At 41.2% G+C, this 26,012-nt stretch overlaps 1 protein-coding gene and 1 pseudogene across 1 annotated transcript in view; one reads left to right on the top strand and one right to left on the bottom strand.

The window, feature by feature from the left end:
- The window catches only part of LOC147427557 (uncharacterized), a 76,850-nt gene that overhangs the window by 43,748 nt on the left and 7,090 nt on the right, over nucleotides 1-26,012 (bottom strand). The window lies entirely within an intron of this gene.
- Nucleotides 1,252-25,243, top strand: LOC147427558 (disease resistance protein At4g27190-like; annotated as a pseudogene).

Raw genomic sequence — 26,012 nt, 5'->3', positions numbered from 1 at the left:
ACTCATTTATTTTCTAAGGCATTTTTAGTTTTCCATTGTAACACTTTCAAAGGAAAAGATAGAACGTTCATGAACTGCCAACAACACCTCAAAGAATTTCCAGCTTATTGAAAACATCTCATAGAGATAACATTTAGTACACATGGTGCAATCTAGTGCTTTAGGGTGTGCACAATAGCTTGTCAATATATTGGGGACCTATGCTATTGGTCACCCTCACATGCTACCATCCAATTTTTATTTTCCCACGAATAATCCTTTTAGCTACCATCCAATTTTTATACAAAAGACTACAACTTTGTTAATGAGGGATGAAAAAATTGAAAACATCTACTTTGTTAATGAGGGATGCCAAAATTGAAAACATCTACTTTGTTAATGAGGGATGCCAAAATTTACAACTTTGTTAATGAGGGATGCCAAAGACTACAACTTTGTTAATGAGGGATGCCAAAATTTACAAGTGGCCACATCTACTTCATACAATTTAGAAACACCCATCAGGCATAATTAGTTTCCTCTTAAGGTCCTAAAGTGAGTTCTCTTACATTTGCTACAAACTAATATTAATTTGGAACTAAAGTGGCTCATCCTACAAGTAAATTTCTAATTACTATAACTACCCTCCATTTTTATATAATGGACATCCTACAAGTAAATTTCTAATTACTATAACTACCCTTCAAGTACCAACTAGATTGGAATCTCAATAAGCATCCTATCATAACCCAACTACATACATGTTGCTAATAAACACCCAATCTTTGGCTTCATGAGTCCAACAAGATTGGTTGGAGATCTCAACATTCAATATTCAATCAAGAACAAGAATCCTTTGCCCTATGGATCCCTTGTATCATGGAGCATACAAATAACCTACTATGCATTCTCATATCCACCTTGGTCAAGTGGTATAAGAAGAAACTACCCAAACACTCAAGCTTCATAAACCTTTTGAGATACACAACTATAGAAAACCATAATGCATCAACTTTGAAAAATCTAGTGTATTTTGCACCTCTTTGGAGAAGTACATCAATTTTAATTTTCAAAATTTTTTGTATACCTACTGCACCTCCTCTTGCACTCACCCATGGTAAGTTTTGCATGGGGTCCACAAAATCCAAAAATGTTGGAGTGCATGGTCCTCTAGGGCTGACTAGGAAAGCATTGGGCCTCTTGTTGTGAGAGAGTTGAGAAAGGAGAAAAATAGATAGGAAATAATATAGATTTATAAACATTAGGAAGAGAATGGGGTCTAGGAGGGCCTCTTTATTTGGAGATTTGAGGGGGTTGAAACCTTTAGTATTAAGAAAGCAATCAAAGGACAACTTTGAAATCAATTTTCTTGGGGTCATAAGACACTCTAAAGAGAAGAAAAGGCTCAAGAGAAAATAAAGGAGAAAGAGAAACAAATGTATCAATTGTGGTCATGTATAGGAGATATTGCAACTGCACCATGCAATGTAGGAACCTTGGTACATGTAGAAAACCAATTGAAGGTCGTTCATACAAGGTTAGATACATTGATGAAGATTCGGCTAATCCACCTAAGCCCTAAGTATGCCCGGCCGGTAGAAGGTACGGGAAACTTTGTGGGCCTTGAGAGCCGTAGTAAAAAAATGATGGACTTCCTAGAGCAACCAGGAATCCATGTGGTGGGCATCTATGGAATTGGAGGCATAGGAAAGACTACCCTATTGCGACATGTGAAGAGGGAAATAGAAAGAAAAAAGAAGCACATTGTGGCCTATGTGGAGGTGGGTCAAAATCCATCTTTCATCCTAGATCTTCAACAAGAAATCTTATTGCGAATCTCTTAGCAATCCTTCAAGTTCCATGACGAAGAACATGGATGTGACTCTCTCCTCACATGCGCGAACAAATCAAAGATAGAAACCACTTGGGGATTTGCCTGATCCTTGACAATGTTTGGAAAGATGAGCATCTTAGAAAGCTACTGAGGCGGTCCGGGGCGGGCAACAAGAAGAGCAACCTTTAGAAACCCTTCAAGGCTCCCGTGCTGCTCAATGGGGCTGGGGCACAACACAACACAAACCAAAATAACAAACCCACAGCCAAATCCCAACTACACAAGGGGCACCACCTAGTTTAAGAGCGAACTAGGACGCAAAAGAGGAGAATCGTTAGAGCAACCCACAAACAAGCAAGGAATTTACACTAACCCTAACACCAATGGAACACTCTCACACACTAAAACACGAGAGAGAGAGAGAGAGAGAGAGAGAGAGAGAGAGAGAGAGAGAGAGAGAGAGAGAGAGAGAGAGAGAGAGAGAGAGAGAGATAGTGCTCGGGCTGCTTTGAAACGTATCGGCAATGATCAAGCAAACACAACTATATATTTAAGAAAGAGAGAGAAAGGGGGAGGAGGTGCTTGTTGCATTAATACCTTCTTACAAATCTGTCATGACAAATCAAAGTGAGATTAGTATTTGTTCAACATAGCTTGCGTAAATTTCACCACAACACATCACAAGAAAAACCACCCCAATCACTGTCTTAAAGCCAGGGGAGTCCTCTCCACCCTGTCGCCCTCTTACAGTATGTGGGATTTATGGCTAGATTGATGACAACACTAGAGACAAGCTATCAAGAACTTAACAAAAAACACCAAGACACTTACGCATCATTGTTGTCCATTACTTCACGTTGGAAGGGAGACAAAGTATCCAAGCTTAGTCCAAATCCACCCTCCTTGATTCAGCGAATGTTGGGCTTACACTAGTAGGAGAAATGATAGATTTCCTACTCTCAATTGAATGATCACTCTCTCTCTTACAATGGCATAGAGTTCCCTTGCTAATCCCCTATTACAACACATGCACATGTATAAGACAATGAGCTTCCACTCAAGAGCTCCTTCTAGAGAGGTTTAAATTGGCTCCTCAAGCTATAGCATAGTGCTCTTGCTTAAGGCTCCCTTTTGTGCTAGCTACACCCTCCTTTTATAGCAATTTTGAAGGCTAGGGTTACTCCTCTAACCATGGTTGGGTTAGATTTTCAGCAATTTATCTAATTTCTTTTGCTTGGAATTATCAAGAAGTTGGTGGGGAAAGAGAGAGGAGAGAAATGGAGGTGATAGGACTTTTCATAGTGGGTTAGTGTTAGTAGAGTTAGTATTAATTTACAAATGGAATTGGATATTTACAATGGGAGTATCCATGTAGGATAAAAATAAGGAAGAAAAACTCTTAAGAGGTAAGAAAAGGTGGATTTCTTACAAGGTTGATGCTCCAAGTGTCTTGAGTAGGGCCAATTTTGACGCTTGTTGACGGTCCACTAGCTTTGACGGTACATTTTTTCTCCACTCTTGACCTTCCTTGAGAGACAAGGTAATTGAAGCTGAGTAATCAACCACCATGATGCTGTCTTTTAAGAAAAGAGGCTAAATTTTGTGGTTTTTTTGATAGATATGGGTAATTTGGAGGAGGAAAAATGAGACTAGGTGGTCAATTTTGGAATGGAATTGTGTGTGGGAGGTATGAGTTCACCATAGTTTCTCTTATTCTTCAAGGTTGAGGAGAAGGTGAGTAGGGTGTAGAGAGGAGTGGTGAGAGAGGTGGGGATGATGAGTGGAGAAGTGTGTGTGAAAGAGGAAAATGATAAAGTGGAAGAGAGAGTGTGGCTGCATAACATGGGAAAACTGGGGTCCACTAATAAAATCATAGCTCACAGCTCGTAGCTCAAAAAAATACGAAAAAATTTGAGGCAAAAGTTCAGCCCAGGAGCTACAACTTTTGTTTGTATCACCTTTTCAAATTCGGAGAGTAAGTGAATTTTAAAAATTCAGCAAAAACGATCGTTTTTTTCCACTGCACAAGGTCCTTGTGGGGTCCTTCTTTGGATGATTCTTTTGAATACCTCCAAGAGTGAGCCCTCCATAGTGCATGTATGCATGCCACCTACCCTTGACCTTATTTGGTAGGTTTATAATTGAAGATATTGTTGAGATCATGATATAAGTGAATAGTACAACTAAGAAAATCAAATATTGAGGGGTCTAAAAAATATGTACATGTCAAATATAAATAATATAAGTGGAAAAAATATAAAGGGGTCAAAAGAAATCTCTCTCATTATGAGGCTATCATAAAAAGATAAATATTTTTGGTGTTCTAATTTTTTAGAAAAAAAACAAAATAGATGTAGGAAGGGAAAAATCACAATAGTGAAGAAATATACACATAAAAAAAACTAGTTTTTTTGGATTTTTGTTGGGGTGGAGTTACACCAAATATAAGAGAAGCTTACATGAAATTATTTCTATATGGAATAAAGAGTATGAAAAATGGTAAGAAAAATTGTGGTAATGGTGAGGCAATGTACAGAGCATAAATAACACACACCTAGGTAGAAATATTTAAATAAATACCAAAATAATTATGAAAAATCTTTTATTTAGGCCCTATATACAAAGAAATATCTACATACGCATGGGCCATAATATACTTATATTTTTTATATTTTTTATTTTTTTGGCTCAACTAGCCCAATGACTAGCTAATTGAGGGTTTTTTATTTCAGTAAGGAGATATGGGAAAAGTCCCCTAGCTCACACGCACCTATATACAGTGAAAGGGTGAGGGTAACCATAGTGTTTGAGTGATTTGATAGGGTGAGATAACTCACTATGGCAATTACAAAGAGCTGAAAAACGGCTATCATTAGCCCTCCCCCAGGATGATGGTATATTCATGTACCATCATAGAGCATCTTTTCCAAAGAGAGTGCTTCAGAGTCCTTGACGAGATTTTCATTGTTTGGCCCCTCAGAATTTTGGCTGGAGTTACACTCATGCTTCATGTAACAATACTTACATGAGACAGCGGCCTTTGGACAGATCTTTGGTAGATCCTTTGGTAGAAGGCGACTCAAATAGGGCTTCAAGCGATACCCGTTTACCTTTCTGGAGTGCTCTTTACCATTCAAGTCCATAAGCTGATAGTAACTAGAATTGAAAGCCTTCTTGACTATGTATGGCCCTTGCCATCTAGTTTCAAACTTGACATCAAAACGATTGTCAAGTCGATTGTCATACCTTAGCACAAGCTCTCCTTCCTTGATGCCTTTGTCCTTCAGTTTCTTGTCGTGCGTTTCTTTCGCTTGTGTGGCTTTCCTCTTGTAGCACTCATATGCTGCTTCTCTTTTCCACTCAAGCTCCACTAACGTAAGAAGTCGATCCATCCATACCTCTTGATCATCTTGTGCTCCTTCGCCATGAAGTCACATTGTTGGAATGTTGAGCTCGATAGGTTGCAAAGCCTCTTGACCATAGACCAAGTGAAATGGTGTGAACTCCGTGGCTTGCCTATATGTGGTTCGATATGCCCACAAGGCACCATCCAAGAAGTCATCCCATAATTTTGTCTTGTTTTGCACCATCTTTCTAATGATTCCTGCAATGACACCATTAGCGTTCTCCACCAAATTATTTGACTGTGGGTAGTATGGTGTGCTATGACGATGTAGAATGTGAAGCTCTTCACAAACTTCTGTGAGCAAGCCCTTCCTAAACCCTGGACCATTATCAGAAACAATCTCCAAAGGTGTGCCAAATCTGCAACAAATGTAATTGTACACAAACTTGCTAACTGTCCTCTCATTCACTCTTGCCACACTTTGAGCTTCCACCCACCTAGTCATATAGTCTACAGCCACTAGAATGTAGAGTTTACCATTTTTTGTCCTAGGCAGAGGACCCATAGCATCAATGCCCCACTTTTCAAAGGGTCCATTTGCAAGCACTATTTGCCTCGGGCCATGCACCAACCTTCTATTTCCATTTATCTGACAATTATGACAGCGTTTACACCAATGTTGAACATCCACATGCAAGCTTGGCCAAGCATACCCCGCAAGCAAAATCTTCTTCACAGTTGATTCTTGGGCAAAATGACCACCACATGCCTCTTCATGCAAACCTTTTAGAATGGCTGAAATTTCCTCGATAGTTGGTACTCTTCTGCACACTTGATCCTTCCCTCTTTGATAGAGGGAGCCTTCTAGGAAGAGATATGCGCTTGCCTTCTTCATGAGTCTCCTCTTCTGAGCCTTCGTGAAGTCTTGTGGAAACTCGCCCTCCAAAATGTAGCTAATAATGGGAGTCAATGACTCCAATCCCTCGTATCTCGGTTGCTTGACAGTTGCTGCCACCATGATGACCTGCACTTCTTTCTCAACACATGTAACTACTTGCTGTGCAAGTAAATCAGCATCTTCATTCTGTTTCCTAGGAATATGATATAGTTGCAATTCTTCAAATTGATTAAACAATCTACGAATGGCATGAACTTTTGTCCGTAAGCTTTCATTCTTGCATGCCCAAATACCTAAAATCTGTTTAACAATGAGAAGTTCATCTCCCTTTACCATGAGGCGTTGTATCCCTTGGCCAATTCACATCTTCAAACCATGAATTAGTGTGTCGTATTCTGCTTCATTGTTGCTAGCTGAACTTGGTAGATTGAACTTCTCTTTCATGACCACCTCTCCACTTGGGTTGAGCAACACTAGCCCTCCCCCTGCTTTTCCTGTGGCTCGTCGAAAAGCTCCATCAAAGAACAAGGTAAAAGCATTGGGAATACTTTTTGGTGGTGGAAATGGTAGGGTCTTTACTTGAGGCACCTTAATTTCCTTCTCATGTACCCTATAAGTGAGAATCCCTGCCAATTGTGCACGCACACTATCTTCTACCTTGAAAGAGTATTGAAACTCTTGCAACTCCATAATCCACTTTGAGATCCTAGTACTAAGATTCATTTGAGATGACACCCAAGGGAACAAATTCTCTGCGGTGAGGATTACAAAAGGTTTTGGGAGCAAGTAGGATCTAAACTTTCTCACCGCAAACATGAGAGAAAGCATCATGAGTTCTGCTTCTGTGTAGTCTCTCTCCAAAGCATTCATGACCCAACTAGCAAAGTAGATGTGTCGCATCCTTGTACTGTGGGGATCTTGTTGTAGCAACACGGCACCAATTGTTTCCCTTCCAACACTAGAGCTAACAAAGAATGTGTACTCCCAACAAGGAGGCATGAGTGTTGGTAGCTCTGACAAAATGACTTTAATGTTACAAAAATACTCTTCAAGCTCATCAGACCATGCAAATTCTACTTGTTGTGTCAACTTTTGCAAAGGATGAAGCAACTCCGAGGCTAAGTGAATGAAGCGTGACATGTACTTCACCTTCTGAATGAAAGAGATGACCTCCTTAAGACTCTTCGGTGATGGGAGCTCAATAAGAGCCTTTGCCTTTGAAGGATCCACCTCAATGCCTTTATAGGAAACCTTGTGACCGAGCAAGATCACTTCATCCTCACCTATGTGGCACTTGTCGGGGTTGAGTTGACCTCCCATGTCGTAGAGCTTCTTTAAACCTTCTTCTACCCTTTGTAGATGCAATGATTTTGAGCTATAAATGCAAAAATCATAAATAAAAACCCTAATGGACTTTCCAAAGAATGCTTGAAACACCATGTTCATGAAGCGTTGGAAAGTTGCAGGAGCATTTGTCAGGCCAAATGGCATGACTCTAAAAGCATAACAACCCCAAGGAGTGATAAAGGTTGTTTTCAATTGATCCTCCAATGCGATACCTATTTGAAAGTAACCCGAGTAGCCATCACACACAGTGTACTTCTCATGACCAGCTACTTCATTTAATATCTCATCCTGAAATGGGAGGGGAAAGTGATCTCTTTTTGTTGCCTCATTAAGTGGACGATAATCCACACACACCCTCCACTTGCCGTTTTTCTTAGGAGTGACAACAACGGGAGAGACCCACTCTGAATTTTCCACTGGATAAATGAAACTTGCTGCTAGAAGCTTTCTTACCTCTTTGAGTAGAGCCTGCTCCTTAATGACTCCTAGCCTTTGTAGCTTTTGAGCCTTAGGTGTGGCCTCTGGCTTCAACTCAATCTTGTGTTGAACAACATCTACTCCACGCACATCGGTGTAGTCTTTAGCAAAAAGCCTCGGAAATTTCCTTAGCACACATTTGAACTCCTCTCTTTCATCCTTTGTAAGTGTTGTAGACAACATACCTTCTAACATTCCTTCATCTTCCACCTTTTGGTTCTCTTGGGAACCTACCTCCTCCAAGCCTTGACAAGAGGTCTCTTGGTTGCTTGGCTTAAACCTTACCCCCATGACTTCGATGGAAGACTCCTCTTCAGTAATGCTGCCGCTACTTTCTTCTTCTGAAGTGCTATCGGTTCAACCTTCTTCCGTCTCACTTTGAGATGATTCTTCATGGAGCTCCTCTTGGCGTTGCTCCTTCATGTCAAAGACAACCTTCTTATGATTGTCATTCCTGCAAATTAATTTCCCACTCTCCCAATCCTGCAAAGCTCGCATTTTCATTAGCCATGGTCTTCCTAGGATAAATGGATAACCACTTCCCTTGGTCGACATAACATAAAAATCCACCGCTTTCTTAATGCCAAAGGCCTCTACAAAGACATTTTTACAAATGCCTACACACCTAGCCTTGCTATTGTTTGCCATCTTGACTTTGATTTCAGGTGTCTCCTGGATGTGCATGCCTAGTCTTTGCATGAGTCCCTCTGTCATGATGCAAATTTGTGCACCCCCATCCACTAGACCTTTCCTAACCAATCTTCCTTTGATGTAACAGTCTAGAACCGGTGTAATGTCCTCATTCATTTCAGCTTGTGCAATTTTTACAACAGGAAAACTCTCTTTTACCTTTCTCCTAGTGCTAAATGCCTTTGTTAAATCCCTCCTAACTTGTGGGCATAATGCAAGAAACTGAGGCCATGAGATATCAGGACCCTTACCTTGCATGTCTTCCAACAGGTTGTATGGAGCCATACCATGTCCAAGAGGGATGTCTTGGAGATTGATACGACATCGAGTCCTCTTAGCTTCCTTGGTCTCCTTTGCCTTCTTGCCTTGTCCATGGTCACTCTGTGATGTGACTCCTTCTTTCTCTTTACCTTTTCCTCGGCCACGCTTAATGCCATTGGCTTCCATGTCAACCTCATTTGAATTTGTCACCTCTACCACATGCACATTTGGATCTGGCAAAGGTGGAACTCCTTCTACCCCTTGTGGAGGTGGTCTTGGTCCATTTGGCCTTTGTAGAAGCCTTGGTTGTTGACCAGCTCCTTCTCCTGCATTCATCACTGGGTAATTCAAGTTAGGTCTCCCTGGCTCTCCACGGGGCCAAGGACAATTATACATCCCATGTCCAGACTCTCCGCAATTCCAACATTGCAAGACTCTCCTAGTTCGTGGCTCTCTCTCTTCTGACTTCTTTGCTTGTCCCTTTGGACCTACAGCTTGTGCAAGGTGAATTGACAGGCTGCTTAAAGATTCATTTAACTTCTCAATCACTTCAGCCGTTACCTCAGGAAGCTCCCTAGATGTTGATGCTTGTGACTTACCTTTGGGTCTAAGAAATTCTATTGGAACCTCTCCCCTTAAGCACTTGAGTTTCCTATATTTCTCAGCAGCCCTAGTTTCAGCTGCATCAAAGGTAGCAGGTGCACCCGCCTCAACTTTTACCTTAAGGTCAGGAAAGAGTCCGGCTATGAACCTCTCCTTCTTTAGAAATTCTGCACCATCACCAGGGTTAGCAACATTTCGTATATATAGATCCCAAAGACGTAGAAACTCTTGCTTGTACAAGTAGTAGTCATCTAAGTCTTTTTGCTTATGAGAAACAATGTCTTGCCATAGTTTTTGAGTGTTTTGGGGATCAAAGAAGTATCTCTTAAAACGATTCAAAACTTCTGTGTAATTCCCCTTAAATTCCTCAGGCAAAGAGTCAAACCAAGTACTAGCATCTTTCCTAAGGACCACCTCAAACATTTCTACACGTTCTTGATCGGTTACTATCCTCTTGATACGGCAAGACATCTTGAAATTTGCTAAAAATAATTCTGCATCCTCTCCAGGCTCTCCAAAGAAAAGAGGATATCCAGACATTTGGCGTTGGCTCTCCATTATTATGAAAGATTACAACACGAGTTACGATAAGGGATACAATAGAGATTTAGAACCACTCGCCTGCAAATGAAGAAGTAAGAAAATACCACTCTAGGTTTTCTTCTTCAGCTCTCCAAGCTTCAATAAGGTCTCGATTTGTTTGATCAAAACAAAAAGGTAGACTATTGATGAGCTCTAAGAAGGGTTGAAATTATTCAAAGCTAAGGCGATAAACAGAAATCTCTAGAACTTCATTTTATGGATCCAAAAGAGCAACCACGTCCCAAGTGATAAATTGCACTTGCTTTACAATTCCCAACGCACAAGCGGTTTGTATAAAAACTAGATCTTCATGCTCGTCGAAGGCCGTGAGAAAGTAGCAATTGACTAGGAGCTCCTTTCCTTCGAGTTCCACACAGTCGGAGTGAGGCAACCTTCTCACAATTTCATAAAGAACATCCTCATCAAGTCCAATCAAGTTTGCAAGATTTAAAGACTCCACTTGTGCTACAAAATTCCTGGACAAAAACTCCTTAGGATTATGGTTAAATCATTCAAAAGCATAAAGAGATTTACAATGTCTCTATGATCAGAGTGTCATAGAAGGTAGAGAAGGATGAGAATTTATACAAATTTGCAATCTTCTCTATGCTCTCTTTATTAAGACAAGCTCTGAATAGCTCCCTATCTCCTTTGTTGAAAGCGAAAGGAAGACTATTAATAAGACGCAAATGAGGGAAAAATTTACCAAATGTGAGTCTATGAAGCATGAACTCTGGCCGCAAGTTTCCTGAAGAGTCTTCCTCAATGGTGAAATGCACTCGCCAAACGCCAAATTTCACTCTATTTACCAATCTTAGGGCACACACTAGTTGGATGAATGCGCGGTCTTCCTTAGCGCGGTCTTGTTATGAGGGAGACGCCTTACTACTTGCTCCTGCAACTCAATTGGTAATAGAGCTAGATCTCTAAGGATTGAACTTTCACTGCACACACATTCCCAGTTAGAACAAATGATCGTTTTTTTGTTTCTTGTAACAACTTGGACAAAGAAAAAACAAACATACACACTATTTTGCCGGGCTGCACTTCATTTTAAAATAAAATGAACACATGTACATCAAAAGAAGTGTGGTAGTTGATGAGAGGTAGAATGACAGGGTTTGGTGATGCAAGAATTTCTCCTACTCTTTGGGCACCAAACATGAACACCATTCGTTGTTGAAAATGAATCTTTCTACTAATTGCAACGTTTATTCTAATGTGTGGAGTAAAATGAAGGGAAAAACCTCTATCCTGGGCCATTATCCATGGCCTATGCATGTCCTAATGCTTAAAATAACACAAAAATATAGACGTCCAAGTTAATATCGTACCTACTGAGAGGCAAAATAAAAGGATTTACCGAAGTGTTTATCTCGGCTAACCTAAGAGGACCTAAAATTCTACGAATTACTCGCTGAAATTGCAACTTAGTACTAACAATTATGTGTACCTTTTGCCTTGCAATGGGAATGAAGGGATCATACAAATTCTTGTGATTCATGCAAGCTACTTGATTATGCTAAAGGTTGAGCCTTCACAAAACATACACAAGCCTGTCCTCCGTGGGGGCACCAATTTGAGGCGGTCCGGGGCGGGCAACAAGAAGAGCAACCTCTAGACACCCTTCAAGGCTCCCGTGCTGCTCAATGGGGCTGGGGCACAACACAACACAAACCAAAATAACAAAACCACAGCCAAATCCCAACTACACAAGGGGCACCACCTAGTTTAAGAGCGAACTAGGACGCAAAAGAGGAGAATCGTTAGAGCAACCCACAAACAAGCAAAGAATTTACACTAACCCTAACACCAATGGAACACTCTCACACACTAAAACAAGAGAGAGAGAGAGAGAGAGAGATAGTGCTCGGGCTGCTTTGAAACGCATCGGCAATGATCAAGCAAACACAACTATATATTTAAGAAAGAGAGAGAAAGGGGGAGGGGTTGCTTGTTGCATTAATACCTTCTTACAAATCTGTCATGACAAATCAAAGTGAGATTAGTATTTGTTCAACATAGCTTGTGTAAATTTCACCACAACACATCACAAGAAAAGCCACCCCAATCACTGTCTTAAGGCCAGGGGAGTCCTCTCCACCCTGTCGCCCTCTTACAGTATGTGGGATTTATGGCTAGATTGATGACAACACCAGAGACAAGCTATCAAGAACTTAACAAAAAACACCAAGACACTTACGCATCATTGTTGTCCATTACTTCACGTTGGAAGGGAGACAAAGTATCCAAGCTTAGTCCAAATCCACCCTCCTTGATTCAGCGAATGTTGGGCTTACACTAGTAGGAGAAATGATAGATTTCCTACTCTCAATTGAATGATCACTCTCTCTCTTACAATGGCATAGAGTTCCCTTGCTAATCCCCTATTACAACACATGCACATGCATAAGACAATGAGCTTCCACTCAAGAGCTCCTTCTAGAGAGGTTTAGCTTGGCTCCTCAAGCTATAGCATAGTGCTTTTGCTTAAGGCTCCCTTTTGTGCTAGCTACACCCTCCTTTTATAGAAATTTTGAAGGCTAGGGTTACTCCTCTAACCATGGTTGGGTTAGATTTTCAGCAATTTATCTTATTTCTTTTGCTTGGAATTATCAAGAAGTTGGTGGGGAAAGAGAGAGGAGAGAAATGGAGGTGATAGGACTTTTCATAGTGGGTTAGTGTTAGTAGAGTTAGTATTAATTTACAAATGGAATTGGATATTTACAATGGGAGTATCCATGTAGGATACAAATAAGGAAGAAAAACTCTTAAGAGGTAAGAAAAGGTGGATTTCTTACAAGGTTGATGCTCCAAGTGTCTTGAGTAGGGCCAATTTTGACGCTTGTTGACGGTCCACTAGCTTTGACGGTACATTTTTTCTCCACTCTTGACCTTCCTTGAGAGACAAGGTAATTGAAGCTGAGTAATCAACCACCATGATGCTGTCTTTTAAGAGAAGAGACTGAATTTTGTGGTTTTTTTGATAGATATGGGTAATTTGGAGGAGGAAAAATGAGACTAGGTGGTCAATTTTGGAATGGAATTGTGTGTGGGAGGTATGAGTTCACCATAGTTTCTCTTATTCTTCAAGGTTGAGGAGAAGGTGAGTAGGGTGCAGAGAGGAGTGGTGAGAGAGGTGGGGATGATGAGTGGAGAAGTGTGTGTGAAAGAGGAAAATGATAAAGTGGAAGAGAGAGTGTGGCTGCATAACATGGGAAAACTGGGGTCCACTAATAAAATCATAGCTCACAACTCGTAGCTCAAAAAAATATGAAAAAATTTGAGGCAAAAGTTCAGCCCACGAGCTACAAATTTTGTTTGTATCACATTTTCAAATTCGGAGAGCAAGTGAACTTTAAAAATTCAGCAAAAACGATCGTTTTTTTCCACTGCACAAGGTCCTTGTGGGGTCCTTCTTTGGATGATTCTTTTGAATACCTCCAAGAGTGAGCCCTCCATAGTGCATGTATGCATGCCACCTACCCTTGACCTTATTTGGTAGGTTTATAATTGAAGATATTGTTGAGATCATGATATAAGTGAATAGTACAACTAAGAAAATCAAATATTGAGGGGTCTAAAAAATATCTACATGTCAAATATAAATAATATAAATGGAAAAAATATAAAGGGGTCAAAAGAAATCTCTCTCATTATGAGGCTATCATAAAAAGATAAATATTTTTGGTGTTCTAATTTTTTAGAAAAAAAACAAAATAGATGTAGGAAGGGAAAAATCACAATAGTGAAAAAATATACACATAAATAAAACTAGTTTTTTTGGATTTTTGTTGGGGTGGAGTTACACCAAATATAAGAGAAGCTTACATGAAATTATTTCTATATGGAATAAAGAGTATGAAAAATGGTAAGAAAAATTGTGGTAATGGTGAGGCAATGTACAGAGCATAAATAACACACACTTAGGTAGAAATATTTAAATAAATACCAAAATAATTATGAAAAATCTTTTATTTAGGCCCTATATACAAAGATATATCTACATACGCATGGGCCATAATATACTTATATTTTTTATATTTTTTATTTTTTTGGCTCAACTAGCCCAATGACTAGCTAATTGAGGGTTTTTTATTTCAGTAAGGAGATATGGGAAAAGTCCCCTAACTCACACGCACCTATATACAGTGAAAGGGTGAGGGTAACCACAGTGTTTGAGTGATTTGATAGGGTGAGATAACTCACTATGGCAATTACAAAGAGCCGAAAAACGGCTATCACTACTGCCGGTGTCAAGAGTTTTTTGGAGCAAGGGATTGCGCATATGTTCATACCCATGCATGGTGCATCGAATAAAGGATTGCCAATTTGCCAGAGCCAGGTGGTTACGTGGGGCCCACATGTGTACAGGTAGGACAAGGTGTACATAGTGCATCGATTTTCATCGTTACTAGTAGCAGTGTGTTTTTTCTACAATAATGAGGAGTTGGTAGTGCGTTAAAATTCTCGAGCAAGCTATCTGCGGGCCAACGACATGAGATAAGCAGGTGTGTCAGATGGCATCTAGTGGCGTCAGGAGTTCGAACGGGGCAATACTTGCACGCAGAGAAGTACGGACACGGCGTGGGTGTTTCCTTGTGATAATTATGCAGAAAGGTCATCATGAGGACCAATTTTTGGGGCCACTTCATGTGGTTGCGAGAAGCATTATTGAAAAATGTTGAGTGCTAGGTGTGCGGATGATGCAAAAAGGTGACAACTGTGCACTGCGAGGTGAGTTTTTGGCCTGTTCCTGGTCCGTTTGAGGTCATTTAAAAGGCCAAGGGTGCACAACTAATAAAGCTAAGTGTGGGAACTGAAAAAACAGAGAGAAGACCAGAAAAAAACGTGGAGAAGAGAGGAGGAACAGCCGCAGGTGTGTTTTTGCTCATTTTGGAGCTTATTTTGGCCGTAAATTGCTCATCCGAGGTCGGATTTGAGCACTTTGACATTGTAGACTGGGGTTTTGGGCCGTTCCACACGCGATGGCGCTGTCCATTTTTCCAAATTACTCACTCTTTTTCTACTGTTTTTCTGTGTAAGTTTCTCTTATGAGCGAAGTTTCTGCTCTAGTTTGTGATTGTATCTAGCTTATTTTACCCATATTGTGTCAGCTTTTTGCCCCTTTGGTGTTGGCCCAAGATAATTTGTATCTAATTATCAGAAGTTCCCCTCTTTTGAGCTGAGTTTTTTGGGTGTGTGTGTGTGTCTCTGTGTGGAGTGGGCAAGTGGATAGTCTCTCTCCTCTCACTCCATAGTTATGTTGTGTAAGCCGAGTGGTGCCCCATAGTGTGTGTGTGTGTATCTTCCCAAGAGTGTGTGTCCGGTCATTATAGAGGCATTCTGTGTGTTTCCATCCCGCTCACATTCTTTTGGCGCCCCCACAGAGGATCTTCTTCGAGGACCTTCTGCTTCGAGCTTCAAGCTTCGAGATTCGGGATTACAGGTTACAGGTTATAGGTTATAGGTTACAGGGACAGATACACGTACAAGTGATTCACACAGGTACAGGTAGCTGGAGTACAGTGATATACTAGCAGTGATGTCACTTGTAGTTGTTGTGGGTATGCATCACTTGGCGCCTATTTGAGCACATTGTCTGCTGGATTGTACGTTACTTGTGGAAACTGCCATTGTACGCATTTGTGGAGCCATACTTGGTTGTATTTGGCAGTCCCAGCCATTTCTGAGACTTGGTCTGGAAGATAGTCATTTCTGAGACTTGACTATACGCGATTTGCATTAGCCTTCGTGTGAGGGTCGATAGCGTGAGGTTTTTATTGAGCTAGGGGATTCTCAAATGTAGAGATCCTTTCAGAGATACAGGTAGCTGGAGCACCCTTTTTGTGACCTCGCCATAGGCTATGTACTAGTGAGTCCTACTTGATGCTCGGGTTCTATTGTTGACAGTTTATGCATACATATACAGTCTATATTTTGGGTTCCTACTGCTCTATTTCTGGGGAAACTCTGCCAAAATTTTTCCAAATTATGATGGTTGGTTTTTTGGTCTTTTGAGCCATTTATGCTATTATGCTGCTGAAATTTTGGCAAAATCAGAGGTTAAGTCAGGTTTGCCTTCTTGGGAGCTTCATGGTTGGCTTTAATGGATGATCAAAATGGCCCTCAATTCACTCCATTTCATTTAACTCAAAGAATCCAGATAAATGTTCATGTGTCAAGGAATATTTTTTTCCAGCAGCGCATAGTCTTTATGTTCGGGCCAAGAAGATTACGAGAGATCTTGGAATTTCCTTTGCCTGTTGTAATTCCGATGATCAACTATGAAAACTCATTTGATGTGCATGTGTTTGTACTCTTTATCTAAAGTTGAGCTCCATTGAAGTTTCTGGGAATTGGGTAGTCAAAAGTTTTGGGTTCTTGCACGTGTGTTCAAAGGGGTTTTCAAAGCATTGTAATTTGGGTAGCCATGGATTTCTCTTATCCGGAGTTTCATGGAAGAAGTGATGAAGATGTGGAAGAATTTTTGGAAAATATGGAGCTTGCCTGCATTAGCAACCAGATTCATGAACCTGCGCAGATGTTACGCCTTCTCCCAATTTGTTTGAAGAGTGATGCACGAGTTTGGTCTAAAGCATTTGAAGAGGAGTTGCGTGTGGCTAATCCACCTGTAAGGTTGAGTTGGGACAATCTACGACATGGGTTAGAAGTGGAGTTTGTGAAGATAGAAGATCCTGACAAAGTGTGGCAAGAAGTACAAGGTTTGGTGCAAAAGGAAGGTGATCAGCTAGTAGATGCGTACATACGTAAGTTCTCATTGGCATGGGAGCGGATGTGCAAGACCTTAGCACCACAGGTACCCCCGCGTGACATGATGAAGAAGGACAGGTTCTTAGCTGGTCTTTGGGAGAATATACGTTGGAGAGTGGAGCTAAAGAAGCCTAGGACATATGAAGATGCACTAGAGGTAGCAAAGAACAAAGAGTGGAAGTTGAGGAAAATGAGCCAGTTAGGGGTGGAGTCTTTGCCCATGAGGTCTGAATTTCAGCCCATGGACTCTTTACAAGGTCGCATGTCGGGGGTTCATCATGAACCAGTGGTTCCTATTACTACTCAGGTTATGCCAGCAGTGATCACTACATCGGTGCAAGATGATGGGCTAAGGCAAGACATGAGGCAAGTGGTAGATTTGATGAAGAATCTTAGCCTAAACATGCTAGGTCAAGTGGGAAATAATCGAGGTCGAGGGAGGTTTGAAAATCAGCCAGGAGGTGAAGAAAGGCCTAGGAATGGTGATGGACAAAGCAATGGTAGGTTTTGGAGGCAGACGCACACATGTTATAATTGTGGAGAGTTGGGTCACATCAGCCCGCAATGTGATAAGACACCAAGGATGGGGGGAGACATGTATCCATTTCCAAGACAGGTGCTAACTAGGTCAAATGATTATGGCATCGAAATTAAGGGAGACGAAGGAACCAGTGGACTGACCTAGGAGGAAAAGGGAAAGACAAAAGTGCTAAGTGTAGTCACCTTAGAGAAGGCATGAAAGCTAGAGGATACATTAGTGATGCCTATTGGGAAGAGGACCACAGAGGATAAGGAAGGAAGAAGTGCCCCAGGTCCTAGTAAGAAGAAAGGAAAGAGCCATGAAGGCGAGGATGTCAAGGCCAAGAGGAAAAGGAGAGCTCGTCAAAAGTTTCATGTTTCAGATTTTCCACTAGGGGATGGTCAATTAAGCTATGACTTGAAGGAGGATCTGACGAGCAGGAAGGTAGATGTTACTTTTGGGCAGCTTATAGAGATGGTGCCTAAGCTAAAGCGACAGTAGAAGAGGATGGTTAACCCAATGGAGAAAGAGTCAGAGAGAGGTTCAGTAAAGGTGTTGGCAATAGATGAGCTACCAGACATTTGTCCAATAGTAGATGTGTGGCATAAAAGGAAAAATTTGGGACAAGGTTATGTGGATGGCGGAGCCCAAATATGCGTCATAACACACTCATGCGTTGAGAAGATGGGTCTCACAGAAGCTGGGGTGTCAGGTTTCCGGATTAGATTGGCAAACCATCAAAAAGTAAAATTCTTGGGTGTTGTAAAGAGTTTAGAAGTGGAGGCATATGATGCAAAGGCAGTGGTTGATTTTCATGTGATGCCAGCAGGGTTGGGAGCATATCCTATTATACTAGGCAGACCATGGTTACGTGTAGTGGGAGCTGTTCAAGATTGGCAACATGGTACGATTAGCCTATATGGAAAGACAGGTACCAAGAAGCTTTATAATATGGACACAAGGAAACGATTAGAGGAGCTTTATGAAGATGAGGATGAGTCTAGTGATGAAGACTCTTCCACGGTGACAGATGAGGACAGTGATAGCACTACCAGCAGTGATGAGGATGTTGATGTTGCATTTCTTTTGATGGACAAAGAAATCCAGGAGTTTGGTTTAGTTGCATTTGCGAATGAGGTTGAAGATGAAAGTGAAGGGCCTTATGAAGTGATTGAAGGGCTGATACAAACCCAGGTTGAGTTGTCAAAGAAGCAGGAATTGATGACACAAATGATCAGTGGAGACCTCTCAGCTATGGAGAAGGATATATATTTGCACATGCTGGCTAGTTTTCCTGATTTGTTCATTACTTCATATGAAGAGATCAGAGGGTTCAAGGGTGAAGAGATGCATATAGAGCTGAAAGAAGGTGCTAAGCCAGTGCGGCAAAGGCTAAGAAGGATGGATCAAGAGCAAATGGAAGCCTTGCGAGAAGAGGTGGACAAGTTATTGAAGGCAGGGTTCATAGTCCCTGTGGAGACCACAGAATGGGTGAGTCCAGTTGTAGTCAGTCCAAAGAAGGATGGGAAGTGGAGAATTTGTGTAGATTTTAAACCCTTAAACGCAGCCACTAAGAAGAACCCATATCCTCTTCCATTCATTGATCAGATCTTGGATTCAGTGGAAGGTTATGAGAGGTACAGTGTGTGTGATGGTTTTTCAGGCTATTTTCAATTGAAGATTTCTCTTAAAGACCGCACAAAGACCACTTTTATTACACCATGGGGCTGCTATTGCTACATAGTATTTCCATTTGGGTTGTCAAATGGACCTTCCTTCTATCAAGAGAGAGAAAATTGGGTGTTGGAACCATTCATTGGTAGTTGTCTTAAAGCTTTTATGGATGACTTCTGTGTTTATAGCAGTAGGGCTGAACACCATGAGAAGCTGCAGATGGTATTGGCTTGATATGATGAATGTGGAGGACAACTAAATCCAAAGAAATCTCATCTAGCACAGCCAAGGGTGAAGTTATTGGGCCATATGGTGTCAGAAAATGGCATTGAGGCTGATCCAGATAAGGTTAAGTCTATTATTCTTCTTCCATCACCTACGAGTACGAAGCAATTGGCAACCTTTATACACAAAGTGAAGTACATGGCAAGGTTTATTCCATTGTCTTCTCAGATTCTTTATCCATTACAACAAGTGGCAAAGCATGATCCATTGCAATGGGATGACAAGTGTGAAGAAGTGTTTCAAGAGGTGAAAGAGGTGTTAGGAGGTTTGTCAGCCATGCAGGCTCCTGATTGGGAGAAAGTTTTTTATGTAAATCCCTCAATAGGGGATGATTCCATTGGAGCCATGCTATTGAAAAAGGGGAAGGGCAACCATTATATGAGGCGAATGTATTGTGCAAGCGGAGTGAAGTTGGTAACGGAGAGAAAGTTCTCGGAAGTAGAGCTAGTGATGGCCAGTGTAATATTTGCTTGTCGACGATTTCGTCATTACTTGCTACCACGACCTTTTGTTTTCTTGACGGGTTATGCCTTTTTGCCACAGTTAATTAATGGTACTAACATGTCAAATGTGGTGAAGAAATGGGTAATTGAGCTGCAAGAGTTTGAGTTCTCTTTTCTAGTGGAAGATAGTACAAGGGCTACCCTAGCTGATTTGTTGACCTACAAGGAGAATCCCCTTATTGTTAAGGAAGAGGTGGTGAGAAAGGTAGTTGAAGAACTGCCACAGATCAGCAATGCACATGTGTTGTTCTTTGATGGTTCATACAGAAAGAGCCATGATGCAGCTTCAGGGGGTATAGCACTTTATGATCTAGAGGGGAAGCTAGTATCCAAGAGAGGGTTCAAATTGGATGCTCATAGTAACAATGAGGCTGAATATACTACTCTGGAAGCCGGATTACACATTTGTTTGAAGCATGGGGTTCGAAGGTTGAGCACAAAAGGTGATGCCTTGTTAGTGGTGAAGCAAGTGCTGGGTGTGTGGAAGAGCAAGAACACCTCATTGAAGGAAATGTGCTTCAGAATTAAAGGCCTGTTAAAAAATTTCAAAGCATGGATCATCAGACACATTGAACGTGCTCTAAATAGAGAGGCATATGAAGCAGCTCAAGGCATGATTGGGGAGCTATTTGTGTTGAGGACCACTTTACCTCTTTATCATGGCCGGGAAAGTTTGGCTCAAGAAGAGGAGTTTTTGCTAACAAGAATCATTCCAAAGGAGATTCAGAAGTCTAAGAAGTATGGCTTTGTGCGTAGAGCATACAGGTACAAATTGATTGGTGATGTCTTATACATGAAAGGGGCTGATCTCGTGTTGAGATGTGTACCTTGGCGGGAGGAGCTTTACAGAGTGTTGGAAGAGAATCATGAAGGCGCATGTGGTGGCCATTTTGCTCTAAAGATCACCTTGCATACGATTTTGCAAGAGGGGTATGTATGGCCTACTTTGCACAAGGATGTTCACCATTGGTGTAGGTCTTGCAATAGGTGTCAAGCATTTGGGAAGAGAGTGTTGAAGCCAGAGCTACGAAAAACCATTATGGCATTTGATGTGTTTGAAAAGTGGGGGATTGATGCAATAGGCCTGTTACCTATCACAAGCAGGGGCAAAAGCTATATCTTGATGGCACTGGACTATCTCTCTAGATGGGCAGAGGCTATAGCAATAAAATAGATCACTGTAAAGGATGTGGCAAAATTTGTGTATGATGAAATATGTTGCAAGTTTGGGGTGCCATTAGAGCTACTTTCAGATAAGGGGCCAGGATTTAGAGCTAAACTGCTAGACTTCTTATGCACAAAGATGAAGATTAGGCACCAGCATACCACTCCTTATTACTCGCAATGTAATGGCTTAAATGAAAGATTCAATGGTGAGTTGGTACAGATTCTTTCGAAATTGACAGAGCACCAAGGAAAGAATTGGGATTTGGAATCTCCTAGTGCATTATGGGCTTACCGTACTTCGGTGAAGACAGGTACAGGGTTTACTCCATTTCATTTGGTATATGGAAAGGAAGCACTATTGCCTGTGGAAGTAGAGTTGCCTGCAGTAAAGATGCTAGAGAAGCTACTTGGGCCGTCTAGTAATGCATTCAAAGAGAGGCTCTTACAGTTACAGGAGGTTCAACTGGATAGGATGAGCGCATTGGAGCATTATGGGCAGATGCAGGATAAGTCTTTGGCAAAGATAAATGAAAAGGTCAAAAGTAAGGGTATCAAGAAGCATGACTTAGTTTTGCGTTACAACAGTAAGCTGGAAAACACCTTCCAAAAGAAGTTTCAGATTAAGTGGGAAGGCCCTTTCAAGGTAGTGGAGTGTTTTCCAAATGGTACATATCAGTTGGCTAACCTGGATGGGATTCTACATAAGTCAAGGGTAAATGGATTGCATCTTAAATTATATCATGCCGGGTTAATGATGGTGGAGCAAGATGAGCTGTCTATGGAGCAAGCAACGTTGGTGAGGGATGAGGAGACCTGTGATGCGGTGAGTCTCATATCTCTCTTTGTTGCTGCTGATCATGAATGATCTACAGGCTAGGGGATGGGAAAATTATGTCAGGAGTTTTTTGGAGCAAGGGATTGCGCATATGTTCATACCCATGCATGGTGCATCGAATAAAGGATTGCCAATTTGCCAGAGCCAGGTGGTTACATGGGGCCCACATGTGTACAGGTAGGACAAGGTGTACATAGTGCATTGATTTTCATCGTTACTAGTAGCAGTGTTTTTTTTCTACAATAATGAGGAGTTGGTAGCATGTTAAACTTCTCGAGGAAGCTATCTGCGGGCCGACGACATGAGGTAAGCAGGTGCGTCAGATGGCATCTAGTGGCGTCAGGAGGTCGAACGGGGTCAATACTTGCACGCAGAGAAGTACGGACACGGCGTGGGTGTTTCCTTGTGATAATTATGCAGAAAGGTCATCATGAGGACCAATTTTTGGGGCCACTTCATGTGGTTGCGAGACGCATTATTGAAAAATGTTGAGTGCCAGGTGTGCGGATGATGCAAAAAGGTGACAACTATGCACTGTGAGGTCAGTTTTTGGCCTGTTCGGGGTCCGTTTGAGGTCATTTAAAAGGCCAAGGGTGCCCAACTAATAAAGCTAAGTGTGGGAACTGAAAAAATAGAGAGAAGACCAGAAAAAAATGTGGAGAAGAGAGGAGGAACAGCCGCAGGTGTGTTTTTGCTCATTTTGAAGCTTATTTTGGCCGTAAATTGCTCATCCGAGGTCGGATTTGAGCACTTTGACATTGTAGACTGGGGTTTTGGGCCGTTCCGGATGCAATGGAGCTGTCCATTTTGCCAAATTCCTCACTCTTTTTATGCTTTTTTCTGTGTAAGTTTCTCCTATGAGCGAAGTTTCTACTCTAGTTTGTGATTGTATCTGGCTTATTTTACCCATATTGTGTGAGCTGTTTGCCCCTTTGGTGTTGGCCCAAGCTCATTTGTATCTAATTATCAGAAGTTCCCCTCTTTTGAGCTGAGTTTTTTGGGTGTGTGTGTGTGTGTCTCTGTGTGGAGTGGGCAAGTGGATAGTCTCTCTCCTCTCACTCCATAGGTGTGTTCCCTGTCTCGGCCAGGTGTGTTGTGTAAGCCGAGTGGTGCCCCATAGTGTGTGTGTGTGTGTATCTTCCCGCTCACACTGGAAAACCTCGTAGATTCTCTTCCACCTTCTAGCATTTTGATCATGTCTTCTCGCCCAAAGGAACAAGCAGAGACCTTTTGCAGGCTTGTTGGTGCAGAAGCCAACAATTGCATGCTCTATGCACCACCACCTTTGGATAGATTCGACGCAGATCATTTGTTCAAGAAGAGGGCAAGAGCACACAACAAAGACTTTACAGAGGCAGAGTATGATCTTGTGCATCAAATTGTGCCTCTATGTGGAGGGTTACCCCTTGCACTTGCAATCATAGGCTCTTACTTCAATAACAGGAACAATCGTACCCGGGATAAATAAGAGAATGTAAAGAGACGGATTAAGACTGCTGAGGACTCACCGTCCACGGGCAAGGAGAAGATCTTTACACGCCTTGAGCTGAGCTTGGATTTACAGACCCCAGACATCCAACAAAGATTTGTGGATGTAGCCTTGTTTTGGAAAGGCAAGCCATGGGCTGATGCTGAAGCTGCACTCACAAAAGAGAATATGACACATCTTGAAGACCAATCCTTAGTGGCTGAAGATGAGATTCATAAGACGGTGAAGGTGCATGACCTTATGGTGTCCCTTGCCATCAAATGGGCCAAATTAGAGAAGCCATCAATGTATGTGGTGAATGATAATGTATTACCACCTAGTGAGGTAAGCTCTCTCTCTCTCTCTCTCTCTCTCTCTCTCTCTCTCTCTCTCTCTCTCTCTCTCTCTCTCTCTCTCTCTCTCTATATATATATATATATATATATATATATATATATATATATATATATATATATATATATATATGGTGGATTTGACACATCTTATGCTCACATCTCACCTCTCGTTGGTAGATAGATCATTGTGCAGTGTGGTCTCTTGTTAATTGTTTCCTATGCTGTTAAAAGGATGACTCTCTTTAGAAGTTTTCTTCTTTCTTCTTCCCATAGCTTTCTTGGAACTAAAACACGTCTCTCTTGCAGGAAGGGTTGTCAAGCACAAACATGAATGTGGATTTAATGGATCTTGCAAAAAAGAAAAATGTAAACCTATTTATGTTGGCAAAATGTCACTTTGAACTTCTTTTTCCCATATCTTTCATGAAACTAATTACTTGAAACTTCTCATATGCAGATCAATCAATTGCGAGGGTTGTCATGCACAAACAAAATGGTGGATGCAAGTGATCTTGCAAAAATGAGCAATCTAAGATTTCTAATCCTAGATAATTGTCGCATACAAATGAGTTTTATGCAACACGCATTTAATTTACACAAGGTCTTTCCGCACACTGCACAAAGAGGGTTTCAACTCCTCTTACTATTTCTTATGAAAGCTTCCTCAATCATAATGACTCTTTCCCAATTCTCATATGCACTAATCTTCATACCCCTAGGTTTCACTTTTCTCTTCCTCTATCTCTCTCCTTCTTGAGATTCTCCTCCCACTTATTTAAGCAAAGATCTTACCTTTGTTACCTTGAAGGATTGTGTATACACAATAAGCCTTGCCAGATCCATAGGTACCTTGAGCAAGCTTCACTCTCTTAACATGTCTCAAAACCATGGCTTCTCTCATTTTCCATCATCCACCTTCTCCAAATTAACGTCTCTCCATCTTCTCGACCTCTCCAACTGCGCAAAAGTAACCAAATTGCCAGATGTAAGCAACATGAGATGCATAGAAGTTCTCAATGTGTCTTCATGTTGCAAGAGCTGCCCAAGACTCTTGGTAAGCTAGAGAGGCTGAAGGAGCTTGATGTAAGCAGTTGAAATAAGTTGGTTAGCCTACCTGAATCCATTGAAGAATTGAAAACATTGGAGATCCTCAAGGCAAGAAATTGTGATTCACTAGATAATATGCCAAAGTCTATGGAAAAATTATCTTCCCTTAGACATCTAGACTTGTCATGCAGTGATAAGTTGACCTCACTACCACCCGCATTGTGCAACCTATCATCTTTGCAAATCTTAGATATGTCTCGGTGCTCTAGCTTAAAGCAGTTACCAACACAACTTGGAAATTTGAAATCTCTACAAAAACTTATATTATCTCATTGTGAAAGTCTAGAGAGTCTACCCCATACCATTGGTAGCTTGATTTCCCTCAAAGAACTTGATCTCTCATCATCTGTTGAGTTGAAAGAGTTACCAAATAGCTTCCTTTACTTGAAGTCCTTAAGAACCCTCAACATAAGTTCTTGCCACAGGCTACAAACGATTTCAAACTTTTTCTCTATTTTTCCTCAATCGTTAAAGGTTGTGATAGGGTTCCCCATAAATTCTATGACACATCCACCCAACATTGAAACCTTCATCTAGTAGCTATCCATCTACATACTCATGTTGGCACAATAGTAGTTGCCAGTACCACCTAAACCATCTACATCCTGTTGCTCTCTATTTTATTTGGCAATGATGCTCACTTAGGACCGTTGTGACACTTTTTCCCTCTTTCATGTATATATACCTAGTCGTTTTTCTACTGGGGTCTTGTATTTGGAACACTTATTATAATACATATTTTGGTTTGTGTGTTGAGAGCTTCCTATTATTCTTCTTGTGTGAGTGTGTTCATATTTACAAACCTAACCCTAAACCCAACAATTGGTATGAGACCAAGATTATTTCCTTTGAGCTAATTTGTCAAACGTATAGATGATAAAACATCAAAAGTGTTATTACTTTTCTAAATTCCTTGGTAGATCTTGAGAATGATTCAAAGATGTGCAGGTTCATAGTGTTGGGTTTTCAAGCCCTATGTGGTCTACACTCATGGGAACATGTCCTGTGGCATGCAGGCACAATGAGTTCTTAGGTGGAGTTTACATGGCAAGTTCTCACCCTTATATATGTAAGGCTATTTACATATTTTTTAAAAAAATGCATTATTGTTGTTATATACAACTTTGTTGAAGTCTTCTCTCTCTCTCTCTCTCTCTCTCTCTCTCTCTCTCTCTCTCTCTCTCTCTCTCTCTCTCTCTCTCTCTCTCTCTCTCTCTCTCTCTCTCTCTCTCTCGTTCTCTGTTGCTCCCTTCCTTCACCATGACTCCAAGGCATCATCCTAGCATAGCCTTGCAGACCCAACAAT

This window comes from Adiantum capillus-veneris, chromosome 23 (genome assembly GCF_014529385.1).
Source record: "Adiantum capillus-veneris isolate H3 chromosome 23, ASM1452938v2, whole genome shotgun sequence".
Lineage (NCBI taxonomy): Eukaryota > Viridiplantae > Streptophyta > Polypodiopsida > Polypodiales > Pteridaceae > Adiantum > Adiantum capillus-veneris.
This window is presented reverse-complemented; position numbering and strand designations above follow the sequence as displayed.